Here is a 9,648-nt window from a genome sequence, read left to right as displayed (position 1 = left end):
AGGAGGAAAAAGTGCTTAAGGACCACCTGAAAGTCTAACCAAATTTGGAGCAGCAAATCAAGGTAGGGATTGACGAATTTAATCTTGATTGATTGTGTTTGAGTTGTGTGATTATGATATGGTTTGGCTGTGCTTGAAATTGATTGTTTGTATGGGTAATTCTTGTTGAAATTTTGGTGAAAATTTGATGAAATTTGATGATATTCAACTTTGAATTTGTGTTCTTCATGGCTGCTGGAAAAACGAACCCTAGACCTTAAATTGGGGTTCAATTTGTGTTAAAATCATGTAGAAAAGATGGGGTTTTAGTGGCTGCAAATTTATTTTGAATTATGGTAAAAATCGGTTGCTGAAAAGACTGAAAAACGGGTAAAAACAGAGAAAGAATCTGAAGAGTATACGAAGAACACGAAGAACACTTTGAGTGTGATGAAGAACAATGAAGAACACCTTTTTGATTCATAAAAGGACAAGGAAGTAATTAATTTGGTGTTTGAGGGGTTATATGGTAATTTCTGGAAGTTAGGGTGGTAAAAGTAGAAATATTAAAAGTTACGGGTGGTAAAAAGTGAATTTTAAAGGTTAAAGGTTAAAGTAAAGTTAATTTTCGAAAATTTAATAATAAAATAATAAATAATAATAAAATATTAAATAATAATATTTAATTAAAAATAATATTTTAATAAAAATAATAAAATAATGCAGAAAAGGCAGTTTTCTGTAAAAGCTTTAGAAAGACAACTTTAAGCGTAAAATCTCATAATTACCTTCATAAAACACTTAAGGAGTGGTAAGAACATATTAGTGAGGCAAAGATAAAGGAAAGATAAAAAGTTAAAGAAAAGATAAAAACCAAAGAAAAGTCTGTAAAGTTTTAACGACAGAAAAACAGACACAGACTAGTGAACGAACTAGGGCAACTTAGTTAGTACTTGAGTCACGACTAGGGTTAGGTATTATATGAAAAGTTAAACTGTTTCAGTATAGACTTAATGAATCTATACTTGGGACAGACTAACTATTCATACCAAAATTTACATAAGCTTTAAATACATACGTTAAATAGAGAAATTAGAGCAGAGTAGAGAGATACAGAGAAAAGAAAAACCAGAACAGAGTAAAGAGATATAAAGAGAAGAGTATAAGAATAAAGAGTTAAGCCTTGTAGCATGATGTTCGGTTGGATGTTCATCTGCTGCTTTTCCATTGGCCCTAGAGGTCCTGTAGGCCCAAGTTCACCTACAGTGAGTTGTTATTCCTGTAGGCCGAAGTTCACCTGCAGTGAATATCAATTGTGTATCTCAGGGTGTTGCTCCTGTATGCCGAAGTTTACCTACAGAGAGTTGTGATACCTGTAAGCCGAAGTTCACTTACAGGGGCGCTATTTCTGTAAGCCGAAGTTCACTTACAGAGGTGTTATTTCTGTAGGCCCAAGAGATGTGTTTATTCATTTGTTGCGTTAAGGCAACTCTAGATATACTTGTATAATCATCTGCTGCAGAGAGGCAGTCAGATAGATAATGGTGTGATCACTGAGAACGCTTTCCTGCGGTACAGATCCATATTTTATTTCTGTAAGGCAGAGGGCTTATTTCCTGCTACAGAAGTACCGTGACCACCTGTTCCATTTCTGTAGTGGCAGAGGGGTTATTTCCTGTATACAGAAGGTGTGTCGGCTTACATCCCTGCAGTGGCAGATGTGTTATTTCCTGCGTGCAGTGGACCCTGTGGTGGCAGAGGGGTTATTTCTTGTACACAGGGGTATAGCCAATAGGAAAGCCTTATCCAGACAGAGGTTGCTGGGTTACGTCGGGAGCGGGTAGAAACCGACAAATGAGCTCATTACCTGCACTAGGACTAGACATGCATCATTCTTGTCTGCGCATCATTCTCTGTTGCATTCCTTTCTGTGTGTGGTTTATTTCTTTATGTTTGTCTGCTTGCATACTATTTCTGTGTTTTATTGTATTCTTTTGTTTGTGTTCTACTTTCTATTGCCTCTACTTTTTCTTTCTATCTTTATCTTCTGTTTACTGCTTCGCTGTATTATGTTATTTGTTTGCTAATCGACCCCAAGTAAATGAACGTAACTAATAACCCCGACCCTACTAAGAACTCCCCAGTTCTTACCCCTTCTCTCTCCCTTCCCCCTTCAGATGGAAGTAAGAGTACCTTACCATAGTTCGCTGATGACCGTTCGCAAGAAGAGGATTCTGCTCTAGATAGTCTTATGAGTCTAGGGTGAATATCGTTCTCTGATTATATGTAAATACTGTGAGACCAGCCAACGTTTGCGCCCCTTCGTATGCGCACTTTAACCTAAATCCTGTGTATGAGATTTCTATTCTGTGGATACTTCATGAGGTACCAGAGAGATGTCCTGTGGAAAAGTCTGATCGTGCAGAGGAGTAGCAGATGATGTTCTATCTTTTGATGACGTTCCACCTGACTTGAGTTTTGAAGACCTAGAACGTACTTTCCCTCGCTTTAGTAGTTTAGAGGGACTAGGTGAGTATAGAGTCTAGGCTAGCCTGGGTGCCAGCTTAGGGACTTCTTGAACAGGTCAGGACCTGGGATGTTGTATGTATATATATGTATATAGTTATTATCTAGTTATATCTAGGGGTGTCCTAACTAAAGATCTTTACTCTAATAAAAGCTGGATAACCGAATGATATCAACTGCTTGTGATATATTTATGTATGGTTGTTTATAACTGTTTTATCTGATATTAGTTGTGAATTGCTTATGAATGATTTCGTCTATTAATCCAAATGTTTTCAAAAAAAAAAAAAAGTACCTCGCAAAATAACTACGCTTTTAACAACGAATCAGGCTCATATAATAAATAATAGATAATAGATAGGTAGACAAGTTGGTAGCGCTCAGTTTCTAGTATGATCATGACGTACCAGAAATTGGGTCGTTACATTAACTCCCATGTTAACTTAGTTAACGTGGAAGCTAACGTGGAGAGAGCAATTGATAGCCAACGTTAGTGACACTTACCTTTGTCACTAACGTTGGGGTGAACCACCAAGAGCCACCATGAGCAACGTTAACTCCCACGTTAACTTAGTTAATGTAGAAGCTAACGTGGATAAAGAGATGATGAGCCAACGTTAGTGACACTCACCTTTGTCACTAACGTTGGGGATGGCTAGCATTACTACGTTAGAAGCCATGTTAACCTAGTTAACGTGGACTCTAACGTAGGAAAGGGGCACATTGGAACGTTAGTGACAAAGGTAAGTGTCACTAACGTTCTCGAAGAATTGGCACTTCTACGTTAGAAGCCACGTTAACCTAGTTAACGTTGGCTCTAACGTAGGGACAAGGGAGGACTCTCCACGTTATTGGGAAAGGTAAGTCCCAATAACGTGTGCGAAGGACCAAGAGGCAACGTTAGTGGTCACGTTAGTGCCACTAACGTTGAAGTCAACGTGATCATATTTGGGTTAGGAACGTTAGTGAAAAAGGTGATTGTCACTAACGTTCTCGAACCTACACTTTCACTTAACGTTGACACCACTAACGTCCTGAGTCAAAGTCCCTGCCTACTTCACGTTTTCTCTCTGCAAGCAAAGCTAAGCCCAATGAAAAGGATAACTGCTTCAAACTCAAGATTCAGAGGCCCATACACAAGACTTGAAGAACCAACTAGAAGATGAGAAGAGTAGTATATATAGGAGTAGCTTTGAATTAGTTAGGGAGTTGGAAACTTTAGGGAGCCTTTGGCATAGAACTACTCTCTGTATTTTACTTTCTCTGCACATCTAGTTTTATTTTCATCATGTATTCTCCATCTTGGTTTTCATTTTCCAGAGCTATGAACAACTAAACCCCTTTCATTGGGTTAGGGAGCTCTGTTGTAATTTGATGGATCAATATTAGTTTTCATTCTCCTTCTTCTATCTTTTCTCTTGATTTTACTAGAAAGCTTTCGATCTTTATCCAATTGGGTAGTTATCTTGGAAAAGAAGCTATTCATACTTGGATCTCTTCTGAACCTTGAAAGAGGAATGAAGAGATCATGCTAGAAATGCTTTCTCATGCTGGACCAAATTATGTTTGGATGGATATGTGACTATAATCCTACCAACACTTGATTTGGGAAATGCATGTGGTATAATCAGTGACCATACTTTATCTCTTCTCATGAGCAATTGACCAAGGAATTGGCTATTGATCAAGATTTGAGAGATTGAATTACCAAGAAATTGGAATTTGATCACTTAAGATTGCCAAGGAGATCAATGAATGCATTGATTGAGGAAGAGATGAAAATGAACTTAATCCGGAGAATGCAACATCAACTGAGCCCAATGAACTCCCCATTTCTGATCTTATCCATTCTCTTTAATTTCTGCCATTTACTTTTATGAGCAATTACCCCATTCCCGTTTAAGATTCTGCAATTTACTTTCTGCCATTTACATTCAGCTCTTTATTTCTAGTATTTACTATTTCTGCTATTTACTCTCCCGCCATTTAATTTTCTAAAAATCTCAAATCAAATTCTGGTTCGCTCAACTAGAACATTCCTCTAATTAAAGTTTCTTGATCAATCAATCTTTGTGGGATTCGACCTCACTCTATTGTAAGTTTTTACTTGACGACAAATTCGGTTCACTTGCCGAAGAAAATTTGTTGAGAGACAAGTTTTGTGCGTATCAGAACTCTAACGTGAGAAAGGGGGACTCTCAACGTTATTGAAAAAGGTGAACCCCAATAACGCGTGCGAAGGACCAAGAGGCAACGTTAGTGGTCACGTTGGTGCCACTAACGTTGAAGTTAATGTGGACCATTCTTGGGTTAGGAACGTTAGTGAAAAAGGTGATTGTCACTAACGTTCTCGAACCCACACTTTCACTTAACGTTAACGGCACTAACGTCCTAAGATAAAGTCCATGCCTACTTCACACTCTCTCTCTACAAGTAAACCTGAGCCCACTGAAGAAGATAACTGCTTCAACTCAAGATCCAAAGGACCATATCCAAGACTTGAAGAGCCAACTAGAAGATCAGAAGAATAGTATAAATAGGGAGAGTTTTGAACTAGAAAAGAGCTTTTTGGCACTATTAGAATTACTCTTTGTATTTTACTTTCTCTGCACTTCTAGTTTAACTTTTAGAATGTACTCTCCATCTTTGCTTTCCATTCCCAGAGCTATGAACAACTAAACCCCTTTCATTGGGTTAGGGAGCTCTGTTGTAATTTGATGGATCAATAATAGTTTTCATTATTCTTCTTCTTTTTTTTCTCTTGATTTTACTAGAAAGCTTTCAATCTTCATCCAATTGAGTAGTTATCTTAGAAAAGAAGCTATTCATACTTGGATCTCTTCTGAACCTTGGAAAAAGGATGAAGAGATCATGCTAGAAATGCTTTCTCATGTTGGACCAAATTGGGGTTTGGGCGGATATGGTGACATATAATTCTCCCAATACTTTGATTTGGAAATACATGTGGTATAATCAATGACCACACTTCATCTCTTCTCATGAGCAATTAGACCAAGGAATTGGCTATTGATCTGATTTGAGAGATTGAATTATCAAGGAATTGGAATTCAATCACTTAAGATTGCCAAGGAGATCAATGAATGCATTGATTGAGGAAGAGATGAAAATAAACTTGATCCGGAGAATGCAAAATCTCCTAAGCCCAATGAATTCCCCATTTCTGATCTTACCCATTCTCTTTACTATATGTCATTTACTTTCATGCTAAACTTCCCTTCCCCATTTAAGATTCTGCAATTTACTTCCCATCATTTATTTTCTGCTATTTACTTTCCCGCCATTTAATTTTCTGCAATTCTCAACTCACTTTCTGCTTAGCTCAACTAGAACATTTTTCCAATTAAAGTTGCTTGACCAATCAATCCCTGTGGGATTCGACCTCACTCTACTGTGAGTTTTTACTTGACGACAATTCGGTATACTTGGCCGAGGGAGATTTGTTAAGGGACAAGTTTCCGTGCATCATTAGCCTGCTCCCAATCTCCTCCTTCTTCTGCATTGAACTCCTCTTGGGCTGTTGGTGGTTGAGTATTGATTGCTACAACTTGGTTCTTCTCCATCTGCTTGGTGAGGTCAGCCAATTCCTTAGCAATCGTCTTGTTCTGAGCCATAATTGCGTCCATGTTGTTTAGCTCCATCACTCCTCTATTGTTGCTTCTTTCAGAGGCACAGGAATATTCATTATTAGCCACTGTTTCAATGACATCAATAGCCTCTTCAATGGTTTTCTTCTTGTTGAGAGAGCCTCCAGAAGAATGGTCTAGAGCCTTTTTTGACTCATATGATAGCCCCTCATAGAAGATATGTAGTTGCAGCCACTCATTGAACATATCTGGGGGACACTTCCTTGTCAAGTCTTTATATCTTTCTCATGCTTCATAAAGGGTCACCCCATCTTGTTGTCTGAATGTTTGAATCTCTGTTCTCAGCCTATTGACTCTTTGTGGAGGATAGAACCTTGCCAAGAACTTGTTTACCACATCTTCCCAAGTTATGAGGCTCTCTTTAGGGAATGACTCTAGCCACTTAGATGCCTTGTCCCTGAGAGAGAATGGGAACAAGAGCAATCTATAGGTGTCAGGATGAACACCATTGGACTTTACAGTATCACAAGTTCTTAGGAATGTGGTCAAATGTTGATTAGGGTCTTCTTGGGCACTTCCTCCGAATGAACAATTGTTTTGGACAAGAGTAATGAGCTATGGCTTCAACTCGAAGTTATTGGCATGAATGGTTGGTTTGAGAATGATGCTCTCACAATTCCCAGGGTTGGGGTTAATGTAGGAGCCTAACACCCTTCTCTCTTGTTTAGCATAGTTGGATGCACCTTCTCTGGCATGATTATGCACCTCTTCAACATGATGATTCTCCATATCATCCTCTATGTTCATGTCTAAATCATCCTCTTCTTCTTCTGCACCAACAACCTTCTTTCCTCTTGATTCCCTCCTTAATCTAAGGAGGGTTCTCTCGGGTTCACTGTCAAAGGATGTTGAAGTCTTTGCTCGTCTACCTGTCATGCACTCAACAAAACAGGCAAACAGTAAGTGGAAAACTCACAGTTAATGAAAAAAATATGGTTAGAGAAATTAATCAAACAGTTAGTGGAGTTAGTGAATTAGTTAAGCTGGAAAGTAAAAGAATAAAGAAAAATAACTGAAAGTGCAAAAAGAAATAACTGTAAACAACAAAAGAAAAGAAAGATGCTCAATCTAGTTATCCTCCAATTTAATCATTGTCAATAAAAAATCAATCCCCGGCAACGGCGCCATAAACTTGATGCACGAAAACTTGTCTCTCAACAAATTTTCACTGGCAGGTGCACCGGATTGTCGTCAAGTAAAAACTCACAATAGAGGGAGGTCGAATCCCACAGGGATTGATTATTGATCAACTTTAATTAGAGGAATGTTCTAGTTGAACTGAGTTAAATTTGAATCTGGATGTGCAGAAAATTTAATGGCGAGAAAAGTAAATTGCAAAGAATATAAATGACTGAATGTAAATTGCAAGGTGTAAAAAAGCAGTAATTAAAGTGCAGAAAAATAAATGGGAATGGGGTGGTTAAGCATAAAAGTAAATAACAGAAATTAAAGAGAATGGGAAGATTAGAGATGGGGAGTTCATTGGGCTCAGGAGATATTGTATTCATCGGATCAAGTTCATTCTCATCTCTTCCTCAATCCATGTAACTCATTGATCTCTTGGCAATCTTAGGTGATTGAATTCCAATTCCTTGGAAATTCATTATCTCTAAGCTTGAACAATTTCCCAATTCCTTGATCTAATTGCTCATGGGAAGAGATGAAGTATGGTCACTGATTATACCACATGTATTTCCAAATCAAAGTATTGGTAGGATTACATGTCACTATATCCATCCAACCCCCAATCCGGTCCAACATGAGAAAGCATTTCTAGCATGATTTCCTCATCCCTTTTCCAAGGCTCAAAGGAAATCCATGTATGAGTAGCTTCTTTCTACTCAATTGAATGAAGATCGAAAGCTTTCTAGTAAATCAAAGAAAAAGGAAAGAAGAAGATGAATGAAAACTATATTTGATCCATTGAATTACAATAGAGCTCCCAAACCCAATGAAATGGGTTTAATTGTTCATAGCTCTGAGAATGGAAAGTGAAATGAAAAAGTACATTGAAAGTAAACTAAAATTTGTAGAGAAAGTAAAATTGGGCAGAGTTGCAGTACTCAGTGTGTAAGCCCCCTTTTCTAACTTAAACTCTAAGCTATTTATACACTTTCTGCATTTAGTCTTCAAGTACTTGGACTGGGCCCTTTTGCCTGTGTTAAAGCTAGTTGGGAGTGGCCTTCAGTGACATTGATGAGGACGTTTAAAAGTTAACGTTCATACTCTTCCTGGGTGCCTTTTCGTATTGAGATTGGGTTGACGTTGGAGTTTATGCTGGAGTTCAATGTTTGCCAAACAAGGCTGGGATGTTAGCGCTGAAGTTTAACCCAGCGTTTGACTCAACGTTGGACCTCACGTTGGAGTTCAACGTTTGTTCGTCCATGCGTATGCGTGACCTACGCGTGCGCGCCGATTGGCCAAAATGCACATGCACGCACACGCATCGTTGTACATTTTCCCAATCTCCAAAACTTGAAATATGTCGAGCACGTTAGAGGTAACGTTGGACCACCAACATTTCCTCCAATGTTGGCACCTCTGTACCCCCAACATTGGACCCATAGTTGGAGTCCAACTTTGCTTCCAACTATGGTCTCTTGAATTGAAGTTTGAGGCATAGTTGGAGTCCAACTTTGCCTCCAACTATGCACCTTTCTCTTGGCCAATGTTTGAGGTATAGCTGGAGTCCAACTTTGCCTCTAACTATGGTCTCCACCAACGTTGCTTCCCTTTGATCCTTTCCATGGCCCTTTTTTTGTTGCTTGTTTTCTCTCCCTTCCTTAACTTCCTTTTCACCTATCATCAATCAAACACTTGCATAAAAATTTGCTATAATTCACAAGAGATTTGCATCATTCAATCATCAAGCAAAATTTGCATAAAAACCTTATGACATGGCACATAAACAACCAAGTTTGATTAAATCAAGAGATGCATGAAGTTCTTATCTAAATACTTACTTATAGCTCAAGAAAGAGCATAAAACCTAATGAAAACAAAAGAAAAAAGCTAGTGAAACTAGACTAAGATGCCTAGGCATCAATGGCGCCCTTGCCGGGGATTGATTTTGATTGACAATGATTAAATTAGAGGATAACTAGATTGAACACTTTTCTTTTCTTTTGTTGATTAGTTTTATTTCAGTTTGTTTTCTGCTATTCTCTGCAAATTAAGTTATTTTTCCCTATTTATTTACTTTCTAGCACACTAATCCACTAATTGTTTAATCAATTATACTAACCACTCTAACCATCATTTTCAACAAGAGTGAATCATTCCCTTGCATTTTCTTGTTTGTTTACTAAGTGTATGACAGGTAGAAGAGGAGGAGCCTCAACTTCTTTTGATAGTGAACCAGAGAGGACCTTCCTTAAACTAAGGAGGGAAGCAAGAGGTAAAGGTATAGTTGGTGAAGAAGAGTTAGAAGAAGATCTGGATGTTTCAATGAAGGAGGAAGCACATAATCATGTTGGAG

The 9,648-nt window shown here is 38.2% G+C and overlaps 1 pseudogene; it reads right to left on the bottom strand.

Moving 5' to 3' along the window:
* Positions 1 to 5,966: 5,966 nt before the first annotated feature.
* On the bottom strand, positions 5,967 to 7,046 carry LOC148571323 (uncharacterized; annotated as a pseudogene).
* Positions 7,047 to 9,648: the final 2,602 nt, after the last annotated feature.

This window comes from Arachis ipaensis, chromosome B3, assembly GCF_059453495.1.
Source record: "Arachis ipaensis isolate K30076 ecotype BB chromosome B3, ASM5945349v1, whole genome shotgun sequence".
Taxonomy (NCBI): Eukaryota; Viridiplantae; Streptophyta; class Magnoliopsida; order Fabales; family Fabaceae; genus Arachis; species Arachis ipaensis.
This window is presented reverse-complemented; position numbering and strand designations above follow the sequence as displayed.